We start from the raw sequence: 16,310 nt of genomic DNA, 5'->3' as shown, positions 1-16,310 counted from the left end.
TGCAATCTTGTTTCCATAAAGAAAGGACAGCTCTACTTGCCTCTGTGCTGTGTGGCCTGACTCTGCTCAAAATTAAACTGCCTGCAGTCTGTTGACTAAAATTTATGCCAGTGGGAAAACTGAATTTAATGAAATACCTGTTTCTTCCTAGGAAATCATCTTATTAAGTGCTTAAATTAAAAAAAAAAAAAAAAATTGGAGAGCATTACAAACTATTTTTCAAATACTGAAGCTTTTTCCAGGTTAAAAAACCCCCTTTTTCAACCCTGTGCCTCCAAGAACTACAACTCCTATTTCAGGGTCTGGCCCACAGCCACACTGATAGCAACACTTCCATGAGACTTGCAGAGTGGTGCCCTGATCTGGTGCCCAGACTCCCTGACAAATCAGGTAATCTCAGTAACTCTGTCCCAGGACAGCCTTGCAAAGTGGGTGACAGGTGCTCTGCTAGAGGTGTAGGAAATGGCTGGAGACATTGTCTTTTATTTGCCATTTTCCTACTTTGCTCTCTTAGCAGCATTGTCTTCTTTTTTTTTTTTTTTTTTTTGCTTAAATGTCCCTCCAACATACACCCTCATGGCCAGCTCAGTGCCCAGCAACATCAAACAGGGCTGATGGCAGTACCCGCCTCGGGGGCATTTAATGAGCAACAGAGTAGTCTCACAAGTGGCACCTCCAGCCTCCAAGAGCCTCAGCATAAGCAGGAGGAGCACAACACTGAGATCTGTGTGTGGGTAAGTGCTCCAACGTCCCAAAGGCCAAACAGCCTTGAAAAATTCAAGTTTACAAACTTAAGGCACCACTGGGGAGAACTGGGAAATATTAGCACCTGCTGTGATACAGCCTGGCAAGATGCTTAAGAAACAGTGTTGTTTACCACAGTATTATTTCCCTTAATTACAAGGGGTTTGAAAGGAACAACATTCAGGCAATTTGGAGGACTAATTTTATGAATACACTGAGGAAACAATTTCTTGTTCTCTGCAGTAACAAGAACTACACTGCTTTCAACACCCTAGGCAGGTTGGAAATTTGATGTGTTTGCCATCATGCTTTTTATTTCAGAACACAATCAGGTAGGAAGATATTTTTAAGAAGCAAGTGAATTATTAGGATAAAGAAATTGAGACCGTTTTGAGCTTTCATTGATTTGGGGAAATAAATGCACAAAGTACTGTCTACTGCCCTAAAAGGTTCCAAAAGTGTTTGCTTCTTTTCAAAAAACTCTAGGCTTGTGATTATATCTCCCCCACATCTTTGTCACCCTACTGTTCCCCAGCCCGCTGAGAATCAACTATGAGATCTGGGGAAGATGGAGAAAGAAATCACGGCCTCCACTTCGAGATGCCACAGCTCCCTCCCCGTCTCCCGTCCGGGCTTCACCCTTCAGGATCCGCCTGTGGTGCCTCTCCACGCGGCCACTGGGGAGCAGCAGAAGGCTGCAGGAAGGTCCTGCCTTGTTCTGCTCTCCCAGGCTCTGCGAGTTATCCATGAGTCCCGGAGGCAACGGAGAAGGAATTCAGGACCTCCCCACCTGCAGATGCCATAGCCCATGCTCAGCCTGACAGCAGCCCTGTCGCACATGCCAACTTTCAGCCTCGCAGCTTGTCACCAAACCCTGCTCAAAGCTTCCTGACACCCTTGCTGGGGAGGTGGGACAAGGTTGCTGCAAGAAGGCCAAGCCCAGGTTTAGCTGAGGACAGGATGGTGAGGAGCAAGTCTCCTTGCCTGGCTCTGGGATTCTGATCCTTTCACACCAGGAGCAGGAAGGGAAAATCACTGCCAGCCTGCACCAACAAGGCAGAAGCATGTCTCCAGGACTGCAGGCATCCAGGGCTCTGTGAGATAGCTGTGTTAAGAGGACGTGAGGGATCTGCCACCTGGTGACACACACATTCATCTCTTTGTATGCACACATACATATTTAGACAGGTGCCTATACAGATTCACGCATTTTACATGGATGTTGAAGGACTGTTTCCAGTCCTTTGATACCCTGCTTCACTGAGGTGTCTCCTGCCAGGCAGGTCCATGAGGTCAGTGTATCCTGGACATGATATTTAGAGCAGTGTGAAGTGCTGCTGTTACCCATTGCTGCAGGGCTTGGCCAAGAGAGTGGGAAGGTGAGCAACTCATCCCTGAGCAGCTGAGTGTCCCCTGCACAGACAGGGGAGATTGGCTGCGAAGATTGAGCCTGTGACTGGAAAAAGTGCAGCATTCACTGCTGCTTATAAGGACTGAGATTCAAGTCATCATTATGGAAGCCTTGTCAGCTATCCTGAGCAGTGGCTGACCCTTCACTGTCTCCTCTGGGCTCACCTCTGTGTCCCACCCTGCTTTCTGGCAGTGCCTCCACTCTTTAAAGCAGCCACACTGTCACACACACACTTCTTGCTCACCCCTCCAGCCAGTCCTGCTTTCAGGCAAGATGCCACCTTGGACCAATGTGTTTCTAACTTTTGTGACCAGGGTCTGGAAGTTTTTTCCTTTTTCCAAGGAAACAAACAGCTGGACACATCTTGCACTATTTGAAAGAAAGTAAAACTCTTCAGAAACAAAAGGAAAAACAAAACAAAACAAAAAGCAGCACTTTTCATTCCTGTTCTGTTTTCCATCCTCTATTTCGCAAGTCCAAGTTCTTCCTTGTCCATATCCTGTCTCTGGTGCTGCACACATCCCTTCAACACAAGAGTGAACAGCCCAGGTAAAGATGCTTTCTCACTGTATCCCTTGGCTGACTTCATTATCCAGCAGAGTAAAAACTCAAATAATGAGAAAAGGCCTCCTCTTCCAGAAGCAGCCAACCCAAAATTGTTCTGTCATCACACATCCCTGTTAGCATCACATCACTGTTTTTAGCTGCTTAGTAAGGAATACCAAGAAAAAGAATTGTCATTGTCATCTCTCTCTAGATGAATATAACTTCACAAGAAAACATCTGATTCATCATTGCTTGGAAAACTAGCCTGGCTTTAACACGCCCCCAGAACAGTTCCTTCCCACCCACCTTTGATCAGATTATTTCACTTTTTTTAGAAGGGAGTTTGGCTTTCTGATTTCCACTTGCCTGCAGATATTTCCTCATTCTCTGTATAATGAAGGCTGCATCTGCACTTGGCCACTAACATGAGGCTCAGCTGGAGCAGGCAGCAGGTACATCTTGGCTTCTTCAACCCACCCATGCATGTTCCCTCCATGAACATCATGGTGCAGGTTGGGATCTAGGTGCATTGGTTCTCACTCCCAGTTGGTGTCCTGGACCAGGATGTCCCCCTTGTTTCACAACATTGCCCTGGAGCCACTGATTCCTGCTCTAGGTGTTTGCACTAAAGCCTCACCTACTTGGATTGCTCCAGGCCTGGGGTGACAGTGCAGCCCACTGTGATGTGAAGCACATGCTGAAGCCACTCTTGAAGGAAGCAACAGCAAATCTCATCTTCAGCCAGCACTTTTCAGGGTCACTTCTTTAATGACTGAGTAGTACTGAGAGCTCCAGGGAGACAAAGGAGGCTATAAAACAGGCTAATCTGCCCTCCTCTCAGGCTATCACCGATGGTCTTACTGCCAGCGAGCAGTAAAGCATTATAACCCTGGGACAGCCTGTGCTCCACATATTATCCCCTTTCTTGTTTCCTGGGAAGCTTTGAACAAAAATAAGGAAAAAAAAAAAAGCCACAATGAGGAAGAAATTATGCTTAAGGAAGAGAGAACTGGGAAAAGGTGCAGTTCTCTCTGAAACCTCACCCAAGTTTCAGTGATCAGCATTTCTTGAGCCAGACATGGTGTCTCCATCTAATAGCCCTTGATGGCTTTTTCTTCAAGGTATTCCTTTTTGAACTCTTGCAAACCTCAATATCCCGCAGTGGAGACTTCCTCCTCTCAGTTCTGCACTGTGGAAAGAAACCAGCTCCCCCTGCTTCCTTCCTACACCCAAGAGCTTAACTGCATGAAAGACAGTTCCTCCTTGCCCTCTCACATCTGCCCTCTCAAGGCTGAATATACCTACCCTGTTCACGGTGTAGAAGCCATCCCAGACCTTTAAAAATCCTTGGTGCTCTTTGGCTCTGGGGAGACCATTATTGTGCAGAGCATCTGAGACATGGGCACATACTGACTGCAGATAAACTGCAGCATTTCCATTTTGTCCCTTTCCTAGACATTCCAAAGTCCCATCTCAGACAGGACAGGGGTTATTCCATGCCTTGACATCCTGAGAGCTGCAGCCAGCAGCCAGGTGCCTGTGAAATAGGGCATCCCTGCTGCAGCTGGCACGGACTTGCACAGCTTCCTCTGGACGTCCTGCTGGGGCGTGGTGTGGCCAACCCTCACTCCAGCCAGAAGCAGTGCTTCCCACCTTGCACCTGGTGGTGGGAGCCTGGGTCAGCCTGGGTCTGAGCCCAAGCCCAGTGCAAATCCCAGATGCAGGATTTTGTATGTAGGAGAACTTATCCCTACCTGTGTGTTCCTTACCTAGCAGATGGCAGGAAGGTGGGCAGTTGGAGCAAGAAGGGCACCAGCTCAGGCAACTGCAGCTGTTAGCTACTGAAGGGTTGACATTTTGTGATGGGCTTTGGTATGTGCTGCATTTAGTCTTTATTGTTGAGTGTCTGCCTTGAGCCTGGAACCAGCAGAGAAATCCCAATGTTCAAGCAAAGGGGAGGAGCACTCCATGAAAATTTGATGGGAGTGAGAAACATAAATAGACAGGGTTTGTATTCCTCCCTGGAAAAACACTGCATAAATCCTTCTAACAAGATTCCAAAAGCCTCATGCAGGACAGGCATTTTGGCTTTATTTCCTGATTCACAGCAGCTTTGCTCTTTGCCAGATCAAACTGCACCACACAGAGCTTCACACTGACTCGGCTTTTAGCCCCATGGAAAACACTGCTGCTGCAGTACTGCCCAAAAACAGGCACCAGGGAGCTGGGGCTGCATGCAGAGCATCTTGCTTAATCTCATGAATACCAGTCCCTACAAAAATAGAAACAATTGCCATCTCATAGAGGAGCTTGCTGTATCAAGTTCCTAGTGCTCGCAGCAACCAAGTTAAATTAGTATTATCTTTGTGGCTGGTAGATTAAATTGTTTCTTTCCTGTAATGTTAAATAAATAAGGGACTTCTTTTGTGTTTTGGTGAGGTAGGAGGCTTGGATTATCTTCTTACCTTTATGACATACTGTGCCCACTTAATTTTTTGCATCGATGACATGGAAAGTGTCTTTGAAGCCAAAAAATGCAGTGTGTTTGCCATACATAGCAAGTATGTTGGCAGAGAGACTGGTTCAGCTAAGCAAGCAGCCCACATTATTTAAAACAATCCTAAAGTCTCCAGAGCTTAACATCTGGGACAACTCTGCCACTGCCATGTCAAACTCACTGGGATGAGACTGGAAAACAAGTGGAGGAGAGAGCCCTGTAGCCATGACTTTGACACTGCCTCAATTTCTCATAAGTATTCAAATGGGCTTTCTGCTTTAGAGGCTAATTCCCCATCCAAGGGCAGGGTTTTAATTTCCAAGATGTAGTCTTTCTTTCATTTAACTGCCAGAATTTTAATTTAATCAACTTCTAATGAATAAATGCAAAAGATTTTGCCTACACTACTGCTCACTGTAACTTTACCTTGTCTCGGGTGGCTGTTGGTAAGATGCCCCACCAGCTCTCCCTGGAAAACCTGAGGGAAGATTTTTAAATCTCCTGTAATCTGTCTTTTCCAGTGGGATGCCCAGAAGCTACCAAGGTCCTGATTTTTAAAGTGTGCAAGGCTTTTCTCAGAGACTGGCAGTCTCCCAGGAGGTGCCCAAATGCATGGGGAAGTGCTGACATCCACCCTCCAGGGCACAGCCACCTTTCTGGGAGCAGTCTGTCTCTGCATTTTTCCTTCAGAGCAATGCAGGAGTGTCAGCATTGAACATTTGGTTGTTCCTTGCAGGGACTGTGCTGCTAAATCCTGGCACATAAAGCACTTTGCTCATTTTCTCCTTTCAGGGTGGCACCATCTTCCATTCTGCCCAGCTCACTCTGGTTTAACCCCTTTTCCTACAAGCACGGGATGTTTGATACTGGCCACTCAGTCTGGGTCTCTTTCTCAAAACCTTTTAAACCCACACGTCAACAGCCAGCCACAAGCCAAAGTTAGACCCAAGCTCAGGGGCTCCAAAATATCCTGGTTCCAGGAAGATCAAGCCCAGCAGAGGCAGCAGACCTCCTGGCAGGACCTCACCCCATCTCTGCAGTGCTATCAAACAAAGACCTGGAGCAGCAAGGCAATGAGTTACTGGCTCTGCTTTCCAGGGGACCACTTGCTTTTCTCTTGCCCTGAGCACCCTTGGGATGTGCTGTTGCCATAGCAAAGGAAGAGCTTTGCAGGGAACACTAGGATTGAGACCTTCAGCACGCCCCTCCTGCTGCCCTGGGGTTGGCTGCAGCAATATATCTACTGCAAACTAGTGCTCTGGACAGCCACAGATTGCAGCACCTAGCACAAATTCATGGCCCAGCTACATTTTTTTTTCTGGGAAACAAAGATGTGTGAGCCTTAGGACTATTACTATCAGGCTCTAGCTTCATAGGGGTGTAGCTGTGCTGATCCAGCCAAATATGTTCCCTGTGGCCTTGTGGCTTTTTGGGAAGTACCAAGAGGCAGATGACACCACCGCGAGCAAACAGCACTGCCTGAGCTGGTTGGGAGGGAGATGGAGATGGCACATGGGATGCTGTCATACAGGAGATGCTGGGTGTGATTGTCATTGCATCTCTCATGGCTGGGGTGAGAATCTGTCCTGAGCAGGCTATGTGGTATGGATATACCAGGATAAAGAGAGGGCAGCCCAAAATTTCAGCATGTGTGAGCTGTCCACACATCTAATGTATGCCTCACCAGTCTACAGCTTCCTCACATGGGGAAGAGGAAGAGCTGGCACTGATCTCTTTTCTGTGGTGACCAATGGACAGAATCTGAGGGAACAGCATCTGAGGAGAGGTTTAGGTTAGATATCAGGAAAAGGTTCTTCACCCACAGGGTGGCTGGGCACTGGAATGGGCTCCCCAGGAAAGTGGTCACAGCACCAAGCCTGATGGAGTTCAGGAAGCATTTGGACGACACTCTCAGGCACAGGGTGTGATTCTGTCCTATGCAGGGCAAGGAGATAGACTGGATAATCCTTTGTCATTGCCATCCAACTCAGTATATTCTATGACTCTGTGATTCTATGCCAGGATATAAATTGCCTTATTCATGAAGAAAAACCACATATTTAACTTTGCACCCACCATCAGGGCCCCCATCTCAAATTAAGTCATTCCCAGGCCTTTGGGGAGATGATAAAAGCAACAAAGGAGGCAGAAAGTAATTGGCAAAAGCTCAAGGGCTGTAAAACCTCCCCCCTATTAGCTGCACTTGCATAAAACCTGCCAGGCTCTTTGGTCTTTCAGAGATAACCCTGGGGTTACACACTCAGGAGCTCAGTCTGTCTGAGGCTGCCAGCACCTCCCAGCCTCAGTGAGAGCCCCAAATCCAGGCAGCCTCCAGAGCAGAGCAGAGCACAGCCCAGCCCAGCCCAGCAGGCATTCCAGAGGCCATGGTAAATAACTGTGCCTTATTAAAACAGCCCCAGCCTGGCAGCAAAGAGTAAAGCAGCAGGAGTGAGACTTTGGTCTTGCAGCACTACCATGAAACCAGCTGCCAGATGTTTCCTTGAGTGTATCTGCCTGCCTCTGGAGGAAGGGATGAAGCAAGATGCTCAGTCTCAGTGCAGACACTCGGGATTTGGTGTTACGTAGCTGCTGCTGAGCCATACCAGCCCAGCAGGGCACAAACATTTCATCCTGATGGTACCTCCTGAGAGACATTCAAGCACCTGTGAAGGCCTGGCCCCATCCCAGCAGGATGCCAGGGAAAACCTTCTTCACAGAGGGGCATCTGACCTCAGCCACCCAAGAGGGACATGGGATCCTGGTGGCTCCTCTCTCCAGCTGCAGCTGAAGGTCTGGTAGGGGTCTGTGCTTACTTTGTGCTCCAGGGCTGCACAGGTACAGAGCTCACCACACTCTTCAGCAGCCCTGCTCAGCATAAATCTGGTACTTGTTTCCATCTGAGGCCTAGATATAAATTTGGAAAGTATGGAGGCTCTTCCCAATCACTCTGCCTGACTTCAAAACATTGGCAAATAACTAATTAGTGCAGTATGGACTGGATTAAAACATTGTAATATATGGTATTTCTGTGGGTGTTGGAATTAGTGGCATTTATTAAAAGTTTAATGCACTGCCTAACAATTCAGTACTTTAAAATCATGTGAAAATTATCATTGAACATTAGAGAATACAAGAAAATACTAAGTTCTGGAAAGAAATACGAGTCACATAGGGCCAGTGCTGCTAAAAAGCACAGTCACATACTCACCATCTCTATGTAATCAGCAGCCAGCACAGACTTCCTGCTCCCCATGCAATGAGGGAAGGGGATGCTCCAAAGCAGGCAGGGAAAGGCCCCACTGGGGGCCTTTCCTGTACCACCTACCACAGGGGAGCCTCAAGACCCTTCTGTAGATCCCCTGTTTCACTGTCTCAGCCCTAACACTGGGCAAAGCAGAGGGACTTCTCCCATCAGCTCAGCACTGGGCAGAGTTAAGGTGATTTCGTCTGTAATTCCTGAATGCTTCATTTCTGGCTTTTGGCCACACTCCTTTCCTGCACTTCTGTGGAGGTAGCGAAGCTTTCTACTGCTTCATTCAGCCCTTGTTTCACTTTGCTCTTGGACACCACTACATGGGGAAGAGAGAATGGAAGCAAAGCAGGCCAGGAACAGATATATATGCTGGGATACTGTTTGCAGTTGGTTTCCCAAAAATTTGAGTTTGTGGATAGGATTGATGGCAGAGAATTTTTGGCATGTTTACATTGCATCTCCACTGGATATGAAATGGGCACTTTACTCAATTGGACTCTTTGCCAGCCTTTCAGCCTCTGCTGAGCTGGGGCTCCCACGTTCCTCTTGCATTTGCATGAAGGGAAATTTGGGTTTCTGCTGCCGTCCTCCAGGCCTGCCTAGAGGAAAAGTCTGGGTTAGATTAAACTCTGCAGTGACAGAGGGCCTGAGGAAAGGGCTGCACAGAGGCACTTGCTTAAGGTACAGCTGCTTGTGCCTGAGGTGGATCAGCAGAGACCTCCGAGGAAGTCCAGACAGCCAAGGAAAAGGAAATCTTGCAGTCCCCAGAGGGATGACAGGCAAGCCACCGTGCTGTTTGCTGGAGGCACCTTCTGGAAGGCATCTGATCACCGTGTTTGTTTGAAGCCTGGAGCTAAGACTGAACTAATCAGATGTGAGCCCTGTGCACCCCAAAGAGCACCCACCACCAGCACAGGGGACTTGGCAACAATGCCCATGGAGCACAACTTTGTTGGCTACAACTGCTCAGCATGAACACCCACTTGCTTTTTCCTCCAAGCCAAATCCAGGCTGAGACTGAAAAGCATTAAGCAACTAAAAAAAAAAAAAAAAGTGAGAGTTTGAATATCCTTTTTCATAAGATGAAAGGAAGAGCAAGATAAGGACAATGTTTACTTATAGGTTAAATAATAGTCTCCAATACTCACATGGCACACAGTGGCTGGCTGCCACATTGCTTGGTGCTGGGCTTATCTAACACGCTGCTCCCGGATGCCAGCCCATGCCTGTCTCTTGCAGTCTCTAGCGTGCTCAAGAAAGGAGTTTGCCTTACCTTGTGCTAGGATATCTCAGACAACCAATTAAAAGAACTCAGGAAAGCTCAGGAGCTTCTTTTGGATGATCTTTGGTCACTGTCAGACCTGGGCACTGAAACAGAAATTGGGTCACAACCTCTGGTAAAAGCAAAACCCCATCCAGCATAGGAAAGGCAAACCATGAGGGAACCTCCAGGCACTACTCCATGCTTTGGAGCTAAAATCTGACTTTGATCTGCCCCTGAATTTACACCTTGCACTGATGGCAATGTCTGGACTGGCTTTGGGTCAGATGCTTCAGCACAAATTCCACATTGCTTGTGGACAGGATGACTATAAACAGCACCACAGAGACCTGTGAGACATGGCAATGTAGAAAAAACATCTTTTCTCTCTCCCTGTGATGCTCCCCAAACTAGGCCAACAGAATAGCAAATTATGATGAGAATGCTATGGCTGGCTGTATCTCCAAAATCTCACCCAAGGAGGCAAAGACTGAGGCTGGGGAACTTGGAAGGGCAGCAGGGTGGGCTGTGCCTCATCAGAGTCCTGGAGCATCCCAAAGGGAGGTCAGGGAGGGCTGTGCACCTTCTGGGGCCCTACCATGGTGGCCAGGCTTGGAGATCTCTTAGATGACAGTGACAGCAATGTGTTTGTGTTTGACACGTGGGGCATGTGCCACACAATTCAAAAGGCTGTGTGGTGTGCATGGCTGGGCAGGCAGGGCCACTCTTCATCACTTGAAGTTCCATGGAGGTCTGCTCAAGCTCTGGGAACTGCTGGGGAAAATGACTCCCCTGCTCCTGCAGCTCTGTGTAGGGCAGGCCAAGGGCAGTCTCCACAGTGCCTTTGAGACACAGCACATGTCACTTGCCTCATGTGAGTCTCCTTGGGAGTGAAATGTGACACTGAGTGTGTGGGGCAGGTGTCATCTCCTTGCATACCGAGCCACACTGCCCCAGCCCATGTATCCATATGAGGCTTTCCCCAGCTGCCCTTATTCCTATTTCAGGACCACTTGCATTCCTGGCTCTTATCAGGCTTTTTCTAGACATGTGAGCCCCTGAGCTCAAATGCCACTAGCCCACATCTGGGCCCTTCCCTGTCCAGGCACTGAGCCAGCTGCACAGAAGCTGGGGTGCCAGTGTTGACAAAAGGGCAGCTTTTGGATGATTTTTTTTTTCTCAGAGAATCACAGAAATCACAGACTCTTAGGCTGTTACTTCTCGTGGTCCTGTGTATTATCAAGCAGAGACTCATTTCACCTGCCACAGGGCAAGCATCTTTGAGCTTTATGCCAGTGCTGATCACCAGTGCATTTGCTGCTGGTCCCAGCTCTTCCAGCACAGTTACCAGAGCTTCCTGCGTTCCCCAACTAAAGCATGGAGGTGGGGAAGCATCAGGATGGCTGTCACTACTTGTCTCCACAGGTCATTTCAAGCTATTTGGAAACCCCCAAAAAACTGCCAGTTCAGCTTATGGCCAAACTTACCAGAATGGTGCTGTTAATTTTTTGGCTCCCTAGCAGCCTTGGTACTTTTAACACCAAGTGGTGGTGTTTGTGATTGTCTGACCACCAAAATCAGAGAATATGGCTTTCATCTGCTGAGTGTAACATCTAGAGGGTATTAAAAGACACATAGATGTGGTGCTTAGGGACATGGTGTAGTGCTGGATTTGGCACTGCTGGCTTAAGGGTTGGACTTGACAATCTTAAAGATCTCTTCCAACCTCAACAATTCTGTGATTCTACACAGGAGCCCTCAGGTAGAGAGGAGTTGAGCTGTCTTGCTCTTTGCTCTGCATCTGACCCTCTCTCCCCATAGAATTTTGCCTTCTGTGAAGATTTAGGGAGAAATTCCAATATACCTGTAACACTGACTAAGCTTTTTTGTGAAACCTTAAGCTCACGTATTGTCCATCTCTCCCCTCACGCTCTCTGGGAGAGAGCTATGGCAGATACTTGAAAAGAAAGGCTGGGCAAGCCTGTAGTGGTTTCTCTTCTGATTACTTTCCCAGCCAGGTTGATTTGCAGATCAAGGATTTCCGGGAAAGGTGGGAGTGTCTTTGCAGGCAACAGTGGCATTTTTGAATTTGTGAATATATCTGGTCCCTTTTTGAACTCACATCAATTTTTAGTATCCACAAAGTCCTGTGACAGGGAGTGGCATATTTTATGTACACCTCCTTTACAAGTAGAAAAAATAAGAGTGGTCTCTTGAGAGCAGCTGATGGGTTGACAGGATCCCTGATATGATCTTCATTTATGTAGAATTCACTTCATTCAGAGTGAATAGTGAAACTAACCAGCCAAACTTACTTAAAACTGTTGTGCAGATCGCAGATGAGCATGTTGTGGGGAACAGTGGTGCCCAGCAGGAGCCTGTCTGGTCTGCAGCAGGAGCTAAGGCAGGCAGGAATCTCCAGAGGTGCAAGAGTCACACTGTGGGCAAAGGTCTGTGAGCCACTTCACTTGTGCACAGCCTGCAGAGAGGCTTAATTGCTTCATGCAGAATAAGATATCTCTGTATTAGTGAGGGATGCATGTGTTTACCTTAGACTAGGATATCTTGCCGGATATTAAATGTGACATCTCGCTGGATATTAAAAGTTACATTAAATGCCACGCTGATACATGAGTTCTCCATGTCTTGTCTGCCTCTCATCATTCTGTATTTGCTCACTGTAGTACATACTCTTAACTTTAAGCAGTGTGGGGGTTTGCCTGCTCCTGTGAGAGCATTGGTCCACTGAGAGGGGTCTGTGAACTACCACAGATGGCATCAGGGGCCTCAGTAGCCATCAATGCTTTCAGGAGGCAACAGTTTCAAATGGGGAAATATAATCATACACTCATGGATGGATCTGTGCAGAATGGTGCTCTGGAGGTGTCTGTCCCATCCTCACTCCTTGTGTGAGGGACAGTCAACTCAGGATGTTTGGGCCAAGGCAAGATTGGTTCCCAAGGATGCAGGTGTGACCCCCTCTCTGGGCCATGTACTGCCATCCCATTCTGGAGCAGTGGTTTCCACCTGTCTCATCAGAGTTCCCTGTGTTGCAGAAGTGCCTGTTGGCTCTTGTCCTTTCACTGGGCACCTCTGAGAAGGTTTGGCTCTGCATTCACTGTCTGTCTCTCACACAGAGTGGGGTACTCTTTGTTGTTTCTCCTCCGAGCTGAAGAAGCCCATCTCCCTTGGTGTCTCCTTACACGCCACATGCTCCAGTCTGGAGGCAGCCCCTGGGCTGAAGCCTGTCACCATTTATCTCACACTGGGGACACAAACTGGGCACAGTGCTCCACATACAGCCTTGGCAGTGCCTGGCAGCAAGGAACACAGCCCTGACAATGATTTAAGAGACTCACACTTTGGAATGACATGGAGAAAGCAATTAAACCAGGAGTGCTGTGCATATTGCAACCACGATGTCTGATCATAAGACAATAACACACCCTTAAGGGAGAGTGAGCTGCAAAACAAAGGAAGTCCACTCAATAAATAGGATGTGTGCTCATGCAGATAAGAAATGCTGGGGGCCAGCAGCACTGTAGTAGGCAGTGGTCAAACCCGTGACAGACTATGCACTGCAGCATCCATACCAGATGGGGACATTGCTGCCTTTGCAATGTTGGTGTCAAATGTCCTCCCCTCCCCTTGGCAGCTGCTTCCAACCCTTTATCAAGAGATTTGTTGTAATTATATTATTCAACTTTCAATATTACAGATTGCTTTGCACTTAAGTCCTAATTTGAAATTTATGCTTTATATTTTCAATTATGAATTGTACGTTGTAATTATGTACAAGCATTTTTATTGCCATATAATAGATAAATAAGTATTTTCATATTTGGAGGTGTCAAATGGAACCTATTCCCACCCCTCCATTACCCAGACTACAAGGCAGCAATAAACCAGGAGTAGTGATGAACTTGGCCCCCAGCCGATGTGAGAGCTGAGGTTGTGAGCAGCCAGTGACTCACACATTGAGCCAGTTCCACATCAAAGCCCCTGGGTTAACCAGGGGCCACTGGTTGCTATTTATAGCTGCTCTAGCTCACGTTTAAGCAGAGGCTTGTAAAATCTTGGAGGCAGGTTGAGTGCCAGGGTAACTGTGTCCAGCACATGGTTCCCTGGACAGGAACGGTGCAAAGCCCCAGTCGTGCTGTTGCACAGGCTGGATCAGCCCTGGCTGCCAGGGAAGCCACAAGCAGCTTGGGTTAAGCTGTTAATCAAACAGTACTTGGTTATTTAATTTGATTGAGCTGACTCTGCCTACCTCTTGGAGGACCTAAGCAAACTCCTTACTGGAGCAAACCCCACCACAGGCACAACACTAGAAGCTGTGGGACCAAGGGCTTTAAAGGTTATCCCAAAGCTGTCAAACAGCTCAAAACCAGCTCACGTCAGCCACAACCTGAGGTTCATTAGGCATTGTAAAGGCTCCCAAGGAGAATCCACCCAGCAGAGGGAGGGGAACCAACCAGACCTTGTAGGAGTCAAAGTCAGAAGACTGGACTTGAGTAATTTCAAGACTAAGCAATCATAGAGAGCTGAGAAAGCTGGCAGGGTTTGAGGTGAGTCATTGCTCTGTGGGTCAGCCAGCTTAGATATACAGCCCATCTCCAGGATGTGACAGCAACTTCCTGTCTCTGGGACGTGCATTTGAGGAGATCCAAAGTGGTCTGTGAGTCTCAGATGATAAGGTTGCAGCAACCAGCCTCAGAAAACAGTGTTTGGTCTTTTCTGGGTTGTTGCCTCACTGGGAGCCTGAATATCACAGAAGACTTTGTGTTCTGAAGTAACCCTTAGATGAATGGAAATAATTAGAACAGAGTATTTGTTAGTGTCTGCAGTTTTCCAGCACTGCACTATGAGTTTTGATGGGTGGTACTGCTCAAAATGGCCTATTGTGGCCCTTGGCTTTTGGGCAAAAACACTAAAGTTATCACTGCAGTTCTGGAGGTGAAAAAAACCAAACCCCAAAGTGTTTAGCTGCTATGCACTGTTTCACCTCTTCTAGATTTCTTTCTCCTTCATTAGGACTAGATAAGTCTGCAAATTCAATTCCTAGCCTATTTGTGGTGACTTTCAGAACCATTATATTTATTTCAACTTGGTGATTTTCCTGCAGCTCCCAGCTATTGCTGTTTTTTACAGTTTTGCTGGTGCCACTGGATTCAAATCACTATAAGCTGGTCTCCTATTTACAAGCCAAAGATCTTCTTTTTCACCACCTGCTGTGTCTGCACCATCTTGACTTGCTTTCCAACACTTTAACTTCTGCTCAGGAATCAGTAGCATTCAGGGAAACTTGAGGGACACCACGCTGTTTGTCTTACTTTTGGGAGGAGGTTGCACTTTCTTTACTCTGGTTTTCAGCCACAGCAGGGTCCCAGTAGCTGCTGATGAAGGGAAGCTGAGTAGATCAGTAACATGAGATGAGCAAAGACTAGAGGAGGAGGAGAGCTGAAAGAGACAGATAAAAATGCTCGCAGGCTCCGTGGGCTTGGGACATGAGCTATTCCCAGCCATCAGCACTGGGACACTGCTTACTGTACCATTAAATGGCCTGACTCCCTCCTACCCAGCCAGAGACAGAGGCAGCCTTCCTATGAATAGCTAGCCTGCTTTCCAGAGCCCGTTAGAGTTATTCCTGCCCTGGGTGTGCCTCTTGTCTGCAGGCACATTTCCTAAATTCTGCTTTGTCCAATCCAAGTTTAGAAGCCCTGGCTGTGGTGCAAAGTCACTGTGCATAATCCTGTGAGGTGCAGATGAGATTAGCTGGATCATGTAAGATCAGGCAGGGAGAGAGCTGTCTCTGCAGGATCCTAAGTTCTCAGGAGACGAGGCAATGCCAAGGCACCTGCAGACACTGGAGGCATTTGTATGCTCCAAAACTGGGATCTCAAGTGACCTACTCAGTAGCATTTATTGTGCAACTTCAGAAGTACATGATCCCCAGATAGGGGTAATTTTTGCTAGGAGTTAGTTTCTGCAAGAAGGAAACTTCAAGATTCTGATTAATTGGGTAAAAACACTTGAATAACTCTTGCCCACACGGGATTAAATTAAAACTTCCAAATAAAAAGGCCAGGTTACACTTGAAAAACATTTTCAAGAAATGCAAAGGGTGATAACTGGAATAGCTTCAGCTGACCTTCCCCAGTACTGTAAGCTTTTATCACAGACATTGCCTTTGGCACTTGCTCAGGATACTGTTTGAAAGTCAGGCATCTTGTCCCTGTCGATTTTCAGATTCTCCCTATAGTGAATGCACAAAGACAGGCAGGTCCAGAAAGCAACAGATCCCATCTTTCATTGACACTAATCTTCAGATGAGACAAAATGCTTCATGGAGAGATGGACCAGCAGAGAGCCTGGATCCTCAGAGAGGCTCAGCTGAAGGGTATGAACCCCTGAAAGGAGCTCAGGATCATATTTATCATCAAGAACTACATGCACTTGTCAGTCTGGCTTTTTCTCCCCAGCCTTCATCAGCATACAAGTGGCTTTCAGGCAAAGCTCAGCCTCTTGCACAAAGATAAGCCCTCTGAGTCCCCAAGCCTGGATACATACAAGTTCCCAAGACAACTGCTCCACCAAA

The sequence above is a fragment of the Molothrus aeneus genome, chromosome 4 (assembly GCF_037042795.1).
Source record: "Molothrus aeneus isolate 106 chromosome 4, BPBGC_Maene_1.0, whole genome shotgun sequence".
NCBI classification, from domain to species: Eukaryota; Metazoa; Chordata; class Aves; order Passeriformes; family Icteridae; genus Molothrus; species Molothrus aeneus.
This window is presented reverse-complemented; position numbering follows the sequence as displayed.